Source organism: Ornithodoros turicata, chromosome 3 (genome assembly GCF_037126465.1).
Source record: "Ornithodoros turicata isolate Travis chromosome 3, ASM3712646v1, whole genome shotgun sequence".
NCBI lineage: Eukaryota > Metazoa > Arthropoda > Arachnida > Ixodida > Argasidae > Ornithodoros > Ornithodoros turicata.
In genome coordinates, this window is record NC_088203.1 from 19,658,580 (window position 1) to 19,674,023 (window position 15,444).

The following is a 15,444-nucleotide window of genomic DNA, read 5'->3' on the forward strand; positions in this document are numbered from 1 at the left end:
TCGGCTCCCTCCTTTTGTTCAGGCGTCTTTCTGGTGTGCTATAGTGGTGCCACTGTTCAGTTGCACATGCGGTTGGTTTGTCTTCCTTGCTCATTAGAAGTCATGTGCATATAATACCAAGATTACCACTCGCATGGGAACGCAGAGCTGTGTGTTCTGCCTGCAGTTTATTAGACTAATGTGGCTTGATCTGGACGTTTAGTGTGGTTCGCGGCTTCGGAGGTTCTGGATGAGCGACAGAAATATACTTTAAAGACGGACAGTAAATGTGCTTTGGGTCCGTGAAGAGCGTTTAACTGATCAGTAAGAGCTCTGCCGTCGCTTTTTGTGTGTGTGTGTGTGTGTGGTACGTTTGGTTCACACGCGTTTATCCGGGGCTTGATTGTGTGGTTTCATCTATAGCTAATAACTTTCTGAATTAACTCTTCATCAGGAAGCTGCTGTTTATCGTGCTGCTAATCCAAGCTAATTTTTCACCCTGTCTTCCGACCGTGAATGCTGAGTTCCAAAGAACGGGATGAACCGGAGCTGTACAGTATAGAAGCGGTCATGTTTAAAGCATATTCCATTTTTTCGAAGGGATTTTACTGTTTTCTTTTCTTGTTTTTCTTTCCTTTCCTTTTTTTACTCGGAGGATTCACACTCTTTCTTTGGGTTGGCAACAATTATTGGTACAATTCAAAGTAAACTATGTCTTTGTAATTTTCTCCCTTGTTTTTGTCGTGCTATGCTGTTTCTGTAATATTTTTTTTCATAAATTTTATCAGATTTTAGATCTTCAGATTTTATTTATACACAATAAACAATGTAAACACAAAGTAACAACTAATTCATAACAACTCTCATTCATATCATAAAATATACCAACTCATTCGAGCTGTGTGCTTCGCTGTTCGCCATCACAAAGTAAAAGAAACATTTCCAGATTGACAAAGTCCGCATTGTAAACTATGGCCTTGAAATTTCACGATGAACTTGCGGATGATGACTCAGCCCAAACCCAAAGTCTCGTGGCTCATTCCAAGCCTGAAATTGCAATCAAGCCGTTTCGGACATACACCTTACCCAATACCGCCATGTCCAGTCCACTTCATATCGAGCCCACACAGCCCCACTCCGGAAAATACAGACCTTTCCTGCCGGCCATCTTGCAAAGCCAAAGTTGTCGCTACCCTCCCATCACTAAATTGACGTATTCGAAACTCAGCTCACGTACGGCTCGTAGCTCAGACAGCGCTTTACGCGTTACAAAAGTGACCGTGCGCCGTGTTTCAATTATGCAAATCGATGTCTGCATCCCGAATCCTTTCTCCCCGCCCTCTCTCCCCTTTTCGGTCCCTTCTGGTTTCGCTAGAACGGACTTTGTTTCAATTTTTCTTCGCCTTTGGTCTGGCAACTACATCGGCGTCAGCAGCACCACTGGGGCTGAGACTAAGCATGGGTCATTAATAATGCACGACCGATCGGAGCCTTTACGGGCCTCTGCCGCCGAGCGGATTCCGTATGCCAGGGTGCGCTTCATTGGAGGAAGACAGAGCGAGGAAATACGGGGAAAAAAGGGAGGGAATTGGGATGTCCGCGGTTTCGGGGGTGATACGGAAGGTTTGGTCTGTCAGGGATAGACCTCATTGAGCTGCGATTTTGACGAGAGTGGAAGGGCAAGAAAGAGGGATTTTCAAAAGACGTGGCGTACCGAAATGAGGTTTGGTATGCTTGACGGTCTCAACAAAGAAATAAGCACAGAGAAAAGCTATACTCATGTTAAACTTAAGAAGGAGAATAAATCTAGTGCGTCGGTTCTTAAAATATTACTGCGCCGCTGATAGTATGGCTGGACACAGGGAGGCCACCTTCCCTCCTTGCGCCAGATAACGTAATTCATCATCTTCACTCTGCTTTCGTATTGGCCGTTAAGACACTACGCTGCGGCAGAAAGTGCGCTCCCCTACTGATGGCGAATGGTAGAGCTGCAATATTTCACCTGGCGCGGTATTGCTTCTCCTTATCTCCAACGGTGTATGTATGTAGTTGACGGATTATATTTCTTGTCCTTCTTAAGTTGAACACGACTATACTATGCACGCAGATGGTATAGAGTGTATGGAGGAAACAGTGGAAGGATTACCCTTCTGTTCGAAAGAGGTTAATATTAAACTCGAGAGGTGTGAAATTCTGCATGGAGCAATTTCTTTTTCTCTGCGGTTTCGTGCGTCCAGCGACTGCTACGAAGAATCCCGATACCTGAGGAGAACGTGCGTATAAACTAAAGTATTCACCAAATAATGACGGTCATTAAACGGACTAATAAATGGACATTATTGACGCAAGTCGGAGTGCCAAAATACATCTTCTTGCGTAAAGATAACTTCGGAGACTTCCTTGCAGTACAGTATTTGTATCAAATATACAGCGGTATGTGCATCGTGGACGGCGAAACGCTCGAACGAAACCGAACGAAAACCGATCAAGACAAAAGCACGAAATCGAAATGAACAGAGGTACCCACGAATCTTTTGAGACCCTGCCGCTGCCTCCTACGGGACCCAGTGAGAGGAGAGAGAGGCATGAGCACTGTTGACGGAAATATGCCAGGTGAACCATCCAGAAACTCGACTTCACCTAGAACCGGTAAGAAAATGCTAAGGGAAGAGCCGCAGGACGAGAGGCCCCGATATTTCGAAAAGAGACTGCTCGCTTTCGATGAAGATAAACCTGAGCAACGGGCAGACTTACATACAGAACAAACACACAGCAGCTCAAAAAATTATCTTCATGGAGTTTGTCCGCGAACTTGCCTGAGTTTATGCCATTATCACTGTTCTGCTTCAGGGCCAAGTATCATGACTTGCGTCTCTAAGTTCGCAACGATCTGCTTGTCAAGCAAAGAAGATTTGATACACATCATCCACAGTATCCTGGCAAACCTGACAAATCCTGCAGCCCTCCTGATTATTTAATTAAGGTTCATTTTATTACCTCAAAGGAGCTAGCAAAAAGCACATCACACGGAGAAAGCCGTGTGGAGCAATAGAAAAAGAAAACAAGTTGATGAAAAGCACACAATAAATTATACAACAAAAATACGATACGATAATGAACCATACTACACCATGAAGCTTAACGTCTGCATTCCCCCTCACATCAAAGGGACAACTCTTAGAATGTCCTGACGTCGAGCATCATGAAGCCATAGTATGAAAGGTAGTAAGGAATTACATGTCCATATTTTTGTGTCTTCAATGAACCAATCATTTAGGAAAAGGCACCCTCCAGCTATTGAGCAGCTACTAACACCCTGCGAGCCTGTGCTGAACATTCTCAAAGCTTGGAAAAAAAAAAACGAAAAAAGGAGAAGCCAAAAAAGGCTATGCGGACGTGCACCCACATATCCCACTTCCAAACTTCAAAAGATCGCACATGCAATCCTTTCTCGTATTTCGGAACACACACACACACACCCGGGGCTGATAACTCAACACCAACACTGTCTTCGACGCCTTTTCGTCTTCCCGCTACCATTTTTTCCTCCCGTGGGCGGAATTTTGTTGGAGAGAAAAAGAGACGAAAAAAAAAAAAAAAACGGAAAAAATACGCGAAACAGAAATGCAGGAAAATAAGAGACAGACTGCGAAAAATCCCGGAACTAAATCTGGTCAGCGAAGGCGGCTTGTTTTCCCTGGGAGCACACATTTCCATTTCATTCCCGGAGGGGTGTAAACATTTGCACCGACAGAAGGAAGCAAGCCCCAGATATCGTTTTCTTGCCTGCACTGAGGGGGGGGGGGGGGGGGGTGAGGCTTATTGCTCCTGCTTTAAATAAACACCCGGGAAGCTGCTGTTGCCAGCTCGATATTGCTTCTTTCGCTGTGAGATAAGATTGGGCTCGGATTTCATCACACCGGCAACAGTCCACGCGTGTTGTCCCGGCTCCATTTGTGTGATTTGTGTTGGCGATGCGTGTCTCAGTGCACGAGCATCGTGTCGGTTAAATTGCAGGTCGGGGTCGATAGCCGTGAGTAATTGCTTGTCGATGCGTAATTTGGAAACAAAGTGTGATGCAAGACATAAAAAACGTTTTGTTTTGGGACAGTAATGTATGTTATATGGAACACGTAGTTCGTCATCGTTTTATTTTTATTTTTTTCGTGAGAGCATTTCGTTTCAAGCTAGTCCTATCTAGAGTCACTGCATAACTTCAGAGTACTGCAACTGATGTACAACTGGGAGTTCTATGCTAGGGGGCGCCGTGTGGGGGCGCCGTGTGGGGACGCCATATTGGCTCCGTTAAGTTCGTCTGCTATGTTAATGACGGATCTGCTGTGTAGACCTTCGTTCCTTCTTTGACCACGCTTTTGCGTCTTCCTTGACGACAATGGGTCGAGGCCCTCTAAACGAAATCGCACGTACTGTTACGGTCAACGCGCTGCAATGGACCTTTTTCACATACGTGTCTTATCCTAGCGGCTCTCCAACGAACCATGCTCGGCGCGCGTCAAAGAAATCCACGTGGGTAGCACAAAGGACCAAAACCGTTCAGCAGCGGGGCCGACAAGCTCGCGCCATTCGCGCGGTCTCCCCACTGGTCCCCCACTTGTATCGTCCCCATACTGCGCCATTCTAGTGAAGACGGAGATAATCCTCTCCAGCGCTTCAAGGTCATACGCATGCGCATAGGCCATTGTGAAAAAGGTCCATTGGCGATGTGAAATAAGTTTGCGGCATATACGGTCGTTTGGCCTGGGCGGAAAGAAACTGCACTCTTAAAAATGAACTTCACCGCATAGCACGCGCGTAGCCAACCATCATACCGAATGACATCGGTCTCTCCCCTAATTTGTCAAAAACGGGAGGCGTACGCCTTTTTTTGTACCGCTTATGCAGTACATAATTGGTACAAAAAAAGCGTACGACCCCTGTTTTAACAAATAGAGGGCGAGAACGATGTCACAAGCATGATAGTTTGCCAGGAGCGTGCTAAGCGAGGAAGTTCACTTTTAAGTATGTGTGGTTCCACTGGCGTGTCAACAAAATGCCGCTGAGTGGCAGATTTTACCCAATGGGAGAGCGGCGCTCTCAATGTTCCCAGACGGCTGTCAGCATAGTACCGGGGAAAAGGAATGCAATACTCAGAGCGAAGCTATTCAGTGACTCTATCTTTTCATATACAAGGTGTTTCACCTAACCTCCTACAGATTCTATTAAAAAATGCCACATGTCAAAGAATTGTGCGGTCAACGTTTTTTACCTTCAGCGAACTTTTGCCTCGACTTACGGTCACTTTCGTCTGTTTTTTTTTTTCTGTCGCAACAAATTTACTTTTCTAAAATTACCTCCCAAATTCGCCAAGTGAACGTAAGGCTTTTTTTCTTTTTTGTCTAGAACTGAACGTCCAGGTGAGATTTACCCCATACGACTAGAAAATGCATTTCCTGTTGCAATGGTTATGTATCGCTTATCCAGACTCATCTCTACTCACCCTATCTCTATCGTCCGGATACCGCATTTCGGTACAAGCGACCGGCATATAAGAGGTCCGGCCCGTCGCCCGTTCGTTGCTTTGCGGACCACGTCACAGTGACCACGTGACTAAAAATTTACCATCAAAGACGCCCCTATAGACGACCTGAGCCCCTACGTCATCGATTACGTTTTGCCGCCGCGCAAAGCATGCTGGTGGGCATTCTCAGCTTTATCAGCCGGAGCATTTTCCCCGCTTCTTGCCCACCACAGCAAACTATAGCCTCGAACCAGTCTTCTCGTGACGTCAAATGTTTGCAAACATAGGATCGTCTAAAAACCTGTCCTACTTCAACGCACCTTTGCACAATGTCCGAAGATTCAGCCCCCCCCCCCTTATTTTTAATAGACCTCTACGCGAGAAACATCATCATGTTTTTGGTAGACAGACTGAAACCGAAACAAATCGGAAGAGCAGGGGAGGGCTGGGTTTCACGAGCACTTTTCGCTGCCTCCTATTGAAAGAAAAGTAGAACCGAAGGTCGCGTCCCTTTCAGGGACCATCGTAATCCCCTCAAGACCGTGGCTTTTGGGCGCGCCCTTGTTCGCCCCTAGCTGCGAGCGTAGTTCAACTCTACCAAATAGACCTCTCCCAGTTTGTAACCAAATGACGTCATAGTGTTCGACAGCGCCACCGGTTTGGTAGAGTTGAACTATGCTCGAAGCTATGGGGCGAACAAGGTCGCGCCCGAAAACCACGGTTTTGAGGGGATTAGGATGGTCTCTGAAAGGGACGCGACCTTCGGTTCTGCTTTTCTTTCAATAGGAGGCAGCGAACAAGTGTCCATTCGTGGAAACCAGCTCTCCCCTTCCGATCTGTTTCGGTTTCAGTCTGTCTACCAACGTCATGATGGCGTTTCTCGGGTAGAGGTTTATTGGTGGTGCTGTCGAACGCTATGACGTCATTTGTTTACAAACAGGGAGAGGTCTATTGCCTCACTCCCTTTGACCCGCATCTAACTCCGGCCTCTTTTCGCATTCTTTAGTCGCTTCTGTTGCGTCCATTCTGTACACACCACGGGCAGAGAGGACCATTCCGTTCGCACTTTCACACATACTCGACTCTTTTGCTCGTTTGTTCCAGCAAATACTTTCGCAAGGCAAGGTCACAACCGATGAGCTGCAGGCCAGGCCTAAAATTACACGTGGCCGGGACCCTTATCAGCTCGACCTATTTTCCCCCTTATAGGGTTGTCACCGGAATGAGGCTAGAATGAGCCGATTGCCCCCTTTCTGTTTTTTTTTCTCTCTTTCTTCCACTCCTGTTTAATTAACCTCGACACCAAATACCTTCCAAGCATGACACCCCTAAAGTCTCGTTAGGGACTGGGTGTCAAATGAGCGCGAATTCCGCATCGCTTGTCAGCTTTTTTTTCTTCCTTTCTTGTTCTATTTCCTGTGTACCGAGAGAAAGAATCGTTTTCTTTCGTGGTGCGATCGGCGCGTGTCCAAACAGCTTTGAGCTCTGTTTCGTATACGCTGTTAGACTGGTAAATAGTAGGATTAGTTCTGGAAGATTTTTTTGTTGTTGCCGAAACTCTCAGGCTAGAGTGAAAATCGTGTGCGCAGAGTTTGGGAAAAGTCCGAGTGCTTGTAAAATGGTTTCTGGTTATAACACAGTATCAAGTAATGAAATAAAACAATATGTAAAAAAAAAAACATGTTGCAGAATATAAATGTTAATAATAGGAATGCTTAATACAATCGGCAATAATAAAATAAAATAGTTTGTGAAATCTTAGTTTTGTACGAATACGCTTTGGAAGTAGGTCAGCCTTTCGCGCAGCCCCTCAACTTTTCCCTTTCCCGTCATGCACGTAGAACGGTCTCATTGGATCGCTCTGAAATAATATACCACAACAACTACACGTGAGGTCCACGTTGCTTCATCAGCTTGCGTGGCTCACCGGTTAGCGTGCTGTACATGTTACGTTGAGGCTGGGAGGTACCCGGGTTCGAATCCCGGTGCCGGTTGTGCTGTCTGAGGTTTTCCTGGGTTTTCCCTCAGACGCTGTCAGACAGTTCGCTTAGAAGTCGGCCCAGGACGCACGTTCCCCTAGAGGGTTAGTCGTGACGTTGCCGGCAATAGCGAGCTCTTTACGGCGCTTCATCTCTTTCACCTTACCGTGGTGGCACTTCTGAAAATGCCGCCCTATTTCTGCTATAGGCGCAGATATAGTCCGACGCTTTTGGCATCGCAGTCAGCGACTGCAAAAGTCAGACATGCCACATCAAGCCACCCGGGAAATATGCGTTTATAGTCAGACGCGCGTCAGCAGTGGCCTGCGGCAGTGGCGCGTGCGCAAAGTCGCGATGACTGCGACTGCGCTGGCTTGACTGCTCGAGCGCGGTCGGCGGAAAATAGAACATATTCCATTCTGCGCGGCCGACGTCGTAGCGCGTTGATTGGCGCTGGCCGCGCTAGCCGCTAGAGGTGTAGAGGGTGCGATTTCCCCCGGCGTAACGCAACTGTGCAGCGCGTGGACGCGCAGCACAGTTACGCCGAACTATATCTGCGTCTTATCGAAATGAACAGATGCTTTGTCACGTGCTTTCAACCACCTTTTTCCTTCTTTCATGCGTACTAGGATGCAGAGATCATTACCTCTTGATGTACTGGTGCACCATGCCAGATGAATGCGAACGCGAATAAAAGGTTGTCGATCGCCTTTCCACCTCTTTCTATTTTTGCGTGCTAGCAGATCCACAAGCACACAATGTTCACGATTAGTCATACATTGTTCATTTCAACTTTTAGTACACAAAATGCCTAACTTGTACTAATCCACCTGACTGCACGACAAAAACAAACCCTGTCACTATCAATCATGCCTAATAGTTCCCTTGATGAGACATGGCCTATGACTTTCATCTATGCATCGACGTCTCGTTAACTCCTGCTTCAGTCTTTGCAACGATAAATCTTAACCATACAGACCATATAGAACCTCCTTCTACCACGCAGACAGAAAGTCGAAGGTCGTAAGTCTTTACATGTCAACACAGGACTTTCACGTGAGCTCATATCGTAGATCTTTCAAGCACGTGCATGTCTACCGCTACGTTACATACGTACAATATGCCCCCGAGCTCCTGGCGCTTGGCGGTGAAATCCTGAACCGCTATTGATTCCTATTCGGTGCACCTCCTCTGCTCTGTCTCTGTCAGGCCAGTTCGATCCACCTTTCTATGGTTCCACTTTAAACACAGCACGCAACCAATGTCCACATCGTACTTTTCTTTTATTGTCGTTGTCGCTGTTGTTTGTTCCTGACGTTCTATTCTTTCTTCCATTCAGCTTCCGGCATGACCTGACCTTGAAGAAGAAGTGCTGGGAGTGTGTTCTTCTAAGGTAAGCCTATCGATACTATATTATCTTTATGGCGTTCAATTCGTTTAAAATCTCAGATGCTACGTGTCTTCGGTCAATATATATTGCTACACAAGTATTATGATCCTATAGTTTCCGTATTAGTTTGCGAACAGTCGAAGGTGGTCTGTTATCGACGGACGGGGTACAAAATGTTTTAAGGGATACCAAAGTGCAAAAAAAAAAAAGAAAGAAATCTCATCGTGGAATGAAAGGTGTCGCTACCTTGACACTAACTCAAAGGAACGGGAGTCACCCGTTGCGTCGTTCGTGTTTGAGGCCTGTAAGTGATGCCGCTGCTACAATGAACTAGAAGACGCGTAGTGCAGGAACGGAGGGAGGGGACTGCGCCTTGGGATGGCTGACAGAGTAAGTGGCGAAAGCTGCGGCGGCGCTGCTATCGCCAACTAGAGTGCAAAGCGTGTCGTCTGCGTCTCAACAATTTTGCGAATTGAGATTTTTGTTCTCTTCCATTCTGTTGAGAACAATTGATTGTAATTGGAAGAGTAATTGTATTCTTATTCTGCGCTTCCTCCTTACTAACCCTACTCCATGGTGGTCATTCCCAGAAGATCATGCGCACGAAGTACATGCGCTGATCATGCGCACGTGTGATCTACAATGTTCTACAAGCATAAAAGAAATGCATTTGTTGCAATCTGTTACTCAGTTGCTAGTAAAGCAGATCGTCTTGTTGTGCGTGTTCTTGTCCGTGTCTCTTGCTGCTTGAAGATTATCGCTCACCCCACTTCGTAAGGTTACCAGTGGTTAGATCGCGCCACAATGCGGTTGAATTAAATGACAACGTCTCCCGTGAAACTTTTTCGGCTCACCCAGGCAGTAGCATGAAACTTATGTGACGAGCTCAGCACCATACACAATAATTTGCCTAAAACTTACTTTTCTCCACTGGACAACTGTCTTGAGAGCCCCTCCGCTGGAATTCGATATCGCGGCTAATGCTGTCCAATCCTTGTGCCTACCTAATTCGTGTAGGTCGTCGACAACGTCATGAATGAATTGCGGTACTCAGTCATGAATTGCAACATTATTTCATAGACGGGTAGAAATCCAGCGAACCGGTAAGGTAGTATGAAGCGCTTTGGCTGAGAGCGCGCCTGCGTTATTGGCTGAGAGCGCGGCGTCTCGTTCCCAGATGTCGCAACTCTGCAGCCAAGCCGAACGACAGTCAACACCCCACGCGCGCTATTGGTAACGGCGTCATGGGAATACCAACACTTGCAGGTGTGCAGGTGTCGCTCTTGCTGGTCGTAACCGCTTCCCACCGATATTCCTCTATAGACACTGTCGGTGGCGCTCGACAGTGGCTCGGAATAGGACCCCCTGATTCAACGGTCATTGGTTTCAATGCTCACTGGCGACTGCACGTGCAACAGGGGTATGAGAGAACGTTTCACTCTCCCTCTCCTTCAGAGGAAGGTCGATAATGCGGAGCGGACTCTCATTGGTCTCCGCAAACGATTTGTCCAATCATCACGGGATATCGTTTGAGGAGACCAGTCCGAGGACCTCCCCGTCATTGTAGGGCTTCTTGAAGAGGAGAGCAAGAGGGAAAACGTACATTGCGGTTTCTTCTGCTCACATAACGGCTAGTTCACACATGCGGCAACGACGGAGAGGGCGTACGACAACGGCAAGGCGACGTGCTGCAGTACCTTGCCGCCGTTGTTCACCCCGTCTCTTTTCCCGCCATGGTCCATAGCACGGTGTAAGATAAAGATAAGAGGTGATGACACTCTCTTGTCTCGCCATGCGAAGGCGGCGTCCAGATAATGTTCCCTTTCCAGGCCCCCTCGCCTGATCGCCATCTGACGGTACGCAAGCTGCCGCACATGCGCACAGCTACATAGCTGCACGGTGCACATAGCTGCCGAATCCAAGAGCAGCAGACATTCGCTTGCAACGCTGGGAAAGGCATAGGTAACCTTTGACGGTCCTGTCAGTCCTTCTGCGCGCCGAAAGATGGCGATCAGGCGAGGGGGCCTGGAAAGCGAACATTATCTGGACGCTCCGCTGGTGTGAGTGTCATCACCTCTTATCATTGTCTTACACCGTGGTCCATAGGCAGCCGCCATACGCAGCGCCCATTGGTCGATGCAGCGTTGACGAGGTCACGGGACGACAAAATTTGAACAGTCTCAACTTCCTCTTGCCGTGCCACGGAGGCCGTCACTGCCTCACAACGGCGAGGAAACGGTGCGATTTGCCATGCCGTCCACGGTCGCGCTGTCCGCAGTACCGTATTGTGAACTAGCATGTGTAATCACAAACGGCGTAACGTCTCTAAGTCCCGTTCCTTTTGTATTTGTGTCAACGTAACGGCATCTTTCGTTCCGCGAGATGAAATTTTCGCATTTATTGGCCCTTTACAGACAGTCATTTCAGCATGCGTCGGATATTGTTTTGCGCAACAACGAGAACTCCAGGCGCAATCGTGCAATCGAGCAGCGTTTAGTCCTGCGTGGAGGGGCTATATGCACAACATAGCCCTCATTTAAAACACGGGGAAGGGGTATGATACAAGGTGCTCGGGGTTCATTGTCGAACATGAAAACCGGAAGTAAAAGAACGTGCCGCCAAGTGAATATTTGAAATAATCGTCCACGGCATTTCAGTAAAATCAGCGGCAAATTACTTATAAATAACTAAATTTTAGTATCATAAGGATTTTTTTCCTGCCTTTTTCCTGGTCTTGCTTTGTGATAAAAGGACCAATGAAAAAACCAAGTGACAAGCACAAATGGTGAAAAAACCGAGACAGTGAAGTCTTGTCTAGTCTATTCTAGCCTTGTCCTTCATTCCCTGTCTCGGGTTTTTTACCGATAAGGTTTACCTATGGGATACACCTATGGGATTCGAGAAGGAAGTGTTTACTTGTGTTTGTTTCCTTGCCTCCTCTAACTCAGTCGCAAACCCTTGTGATGTCTGCAAGTTCTGCCTGCTAACGCATCATGTCAATTCAAAACCAGAATTAGAGGCATAATGTAAAAACCCCGAGACTATATAGGGAACACGAAAGGGCAGACACAACAGACACAACCCCTAGTCTCGGGGTTTTTACATTATGCATCATATTCACCAGCTCGCTTACTTCCTAGTCATTATTTCAGAATTAGATGTACGTGTAGGATTCACTTTTCCTTTTTTTCTTTTTTCAAAAACGACCCACCAAAATTTGGCATCGAACATCTGCGCGTAACTCATAGCCGCGCTCAATTTTAACTTCAGGATCGCTTACGACATAAGTCTCTCTCCTCACGCAATAATTAGCAAAAACTAACAAAAACAAAAAAAAAACGCCAGAATCTTACTGTGTATACCAAAACTTTACAAAGAAAGTCTCCTCGTCGCAGCTTCTCTTACGTAAGAGCACGCCCGGGCGGCCCGCACGCTGCCCGGAAGAGAAACACTGATTTCGTTCAATGATTGAAGTCGACGGTGCTTTGATGCATGTGTGGGCCCCCCAATACGGCGCTCTATACAGCCATTAAATTTTCGTTGCGTCACACATGTTCATTTCGGGTCACCTCCGGTTGCGCCGTGTATTGAACGTCCTCCAAAACAAGTCTATTCGGGTCGATTGCCACGGCTCAGGCATACGCGTACGTCTCCAGAACAGTCTCTCACGGCGAAATACGTACATGGGCTTATATCGAGTCCAGCGTGTTTTTCTTTTTTTAAACGCTAATGGATGATGCTATTTAGAGGGCCTATAATGTACGTTCGGATGAAAGTCGTTACGGTCAAACGGTTGTTGCTGAAGAAAGGACTTTCATCTTTCAAAGGAAAATTGCTGTGTGCCGTAGGTGCATGTAGTTTATGACGTTGTTATTAAATGGAAGACATGGACGGTGCACCGATCTTAAAACAGAATTTCACCGCGTAACATTATCCCAGCAAATGGAATGATTCTCTCCCCTGATTTGTTGCAGAGGAGGCGCGTGTCTTTTTGTGACACTCATGGTAAGCAGTATGGACACGTTCTGGAGAGGAATGTATTCCATTGGCTGTTGCTGAGGAAGTAGATGAGTGCCTCTGTGTTTTTTTAACCTACACTTACCGCCAGACATTCTGAAATGAATGTTGGCACAGCTTGCTACGAAGTTTGTCCAAGACGCGCAATTCTCTCGCCAAGCAGCATACCGGCAAATTGAGTGGCAAGCAGCTCCACATATAACAACACTTCCACCACCCACCACGACCAGACGCAGACGGGGTGCAGCTATAGAACACAGACCTTGCGCATTTTTCTAAATGACATGCGGTCCTGCTCCTGCCTGACTTCCACCTACTCGAGAGTTGCTCCGAACACGTGCAGGCAGTTCTATCCTCTTGCGCCGACGCCTCACGCAATGCACGACAGCAGCTCTTCCCACGTGGCCTCCAACAATGACGTCACACGCTTTTAGCAGCCGTTAGTCATCCAACTGAAAATCTTCTTCCTTTCGAAGCATCTAACAAGATCTGCTTGCGAAAGCGACCCCCCTGAACGAACCCAAGAAGAAGAAAAAAAAAAGCATAACACGCGAACTGAACGCTACAGGGGGCGCTAAGGGCGGGTGGGGCGGCGATGTATAGCCTCGCTCCCAGGGTGATGATGGCTTTCCCTTCACATAACGAATGCCCGAGAAACGTCGGATTGGAAATGGATTCTGCAGTCTTGGCGTTGTCGAGGGAGCGGGACTTTATTTGTTGTCGTGGGCGCAAGAAAAAGCTAGGAATTAGTTTTGATGCTGGCCGCGGCGTGGCCCTGCTGTCGTCGTGCCGTGAACGCGAAACGATGTCGAAATGTCATGTGGGGGACGGGGGGAGGGAAGAAGGGCGGATTTGGTGGAATTACAGTTGTCCTGGGGGCGTCTTGCTTGGGTGTCGGAGGGCGAATACCGAGAAGGAGACGGGAAGGGAATATGGGTTTTGATAGACAAGGAGGATGCGGGCTGATGAGTGCAGGCTTTGTGAGATCTGCGTGGATTACACTTTGTTTCCTAGTTGCATAGGGGTGGCGTTAGGTAGCCCCGGGGTTTCGGCATTGGAGCTCCATTGCCTGGATTGTGTTGAGAGTACTCGGTCAGGAGTTAGTAGGATATATAGGGTAAAAAACTAGTTATTGAAATACTTTCAAGGTCGTCTTTGTGTACTGGAGGTGGACAAGGAGAAAGCTATTGTAGCTTCCAGGACTCCAAGGACGCAATGTTATGTATTAGATTATATATATATTAGGAAGAAGAAGAAGAAGAAAAAAAAAAGGGTAAAGGTTGGAACTTTCAGCAGCCATTAAAGGCGCTACCTGCTCCATTGCCAGAGATGCGTAACCGCAGCACACTCCGAGATTACAACGAAAAATACAAGAACACAGAAACAAAAGAAAAAGAAGGAGAAAAAAAAACACAGTCACCGTCAGATGTCTTATAGTTTGTGAATGGAATTCATTGTTCACATTTCATTACTGAGTCCAGTCTGGTTCAGGAAGACAACCAGAAGGGAGATTGCTTGTCTTTGATTGCGGGGGCTGTCCCAGGGACGCAAGAGCTGAGCGAGAGCAAGCAGAAATAAGCAAGCATGAATAAGATCCTTCCTATCCTTCTTCAAACGCGGCATTGTTTTCGTGTTCAGCTTCTGAGTAGTGTTCATATACATAGGGAAAAGGAAAATATAGTTGGTCTGTTTTGCTGAGAAAACGGGTATTTGACGATGAAAGATGGAAGTCACTGAAAAGGTTAGCAAGCTGTAGGACTCGAACCCACTTCTTCGGGATTGCCTGTCCAGGGCTTTACCAAATTAGCTAAGCTAACACACCTCCCCAGCGACTCCCAATATGAGGCTTTGTATGTCGCCTTTGTGGCCTTTGTCGCCTATGAGGCTTTGCAGTGATGGGCAGTACTTGAAGTACCAAGTACTCAAGTAGTACTTTAAGTACATTTCTGGGTACTTGTACTTTACTTTAAGTACATCTTAAATCGTGTACTTTGTACTGTACTTCAAGTACTTTTTTCCGAGTACTTTCCCATCAAGTACTCAAGTACCCAAACTTGGACTCCAGGCAAAAAGTCACAAAAGAGTATCAAAAATACACCCTACTAAAAGCGCTAAAATGACAACAAGAACACGAAAACACACAGATAGGGCTATCTCTGAGTTTTCGTCTTCGTGCCGTCACTTCAGCGCTTTTAGTGGGATGCGGTGCATTTTACCAAAAAGGATTTTTGTGTTTTTAAATAGCACATTTGTTGAAGCACATCTATTATTATGTAAAACGAATGGAATACAAAGACACACACACATTATGACATCGCAACCAGCAGCACAATGACTTGGTCCATTGTCATTTCAGTTCTCGCAATGCAGAGTTCTATGCTTTTTTATAATGTCTCCTTCATTCGCAATTAATAAGCATTTATGCATTATATATCACATTATATGTGTGATTGCATTACATGATGAACACTCTGCAAGACACACCGGCTTTAATTTTTACATTTTACGTTTTTTTTAATTGGTCATTGCAGCAGATTACAGTTGTATAAAAATGAAGGCTT

At 46.6% G+C, this 15,444-nt stretch overlaps 1 protein-coding gene across 1 annotated transcript in view; it reads left to right on the plus strand.

Annotated features, from left to right (window-relative positions):
* The window catches only part of LOC135388262 (plexin-B-like), a 394,287-nt gene that overhangs the window by 236,363 nt on the left and 142,480 nt on the right, over nt 1-15,444 (plus strand). Inside the window, exon 4 of the mRNA XM_064617693.1 lies at nt 8,816-8,869. The gene's annotated coding sequence lies outside the window, so the exon portion shown is untranslated. The remainder of the gene's footprint in view (nt 1-8,815; nt 8,870-15,444) is intronic.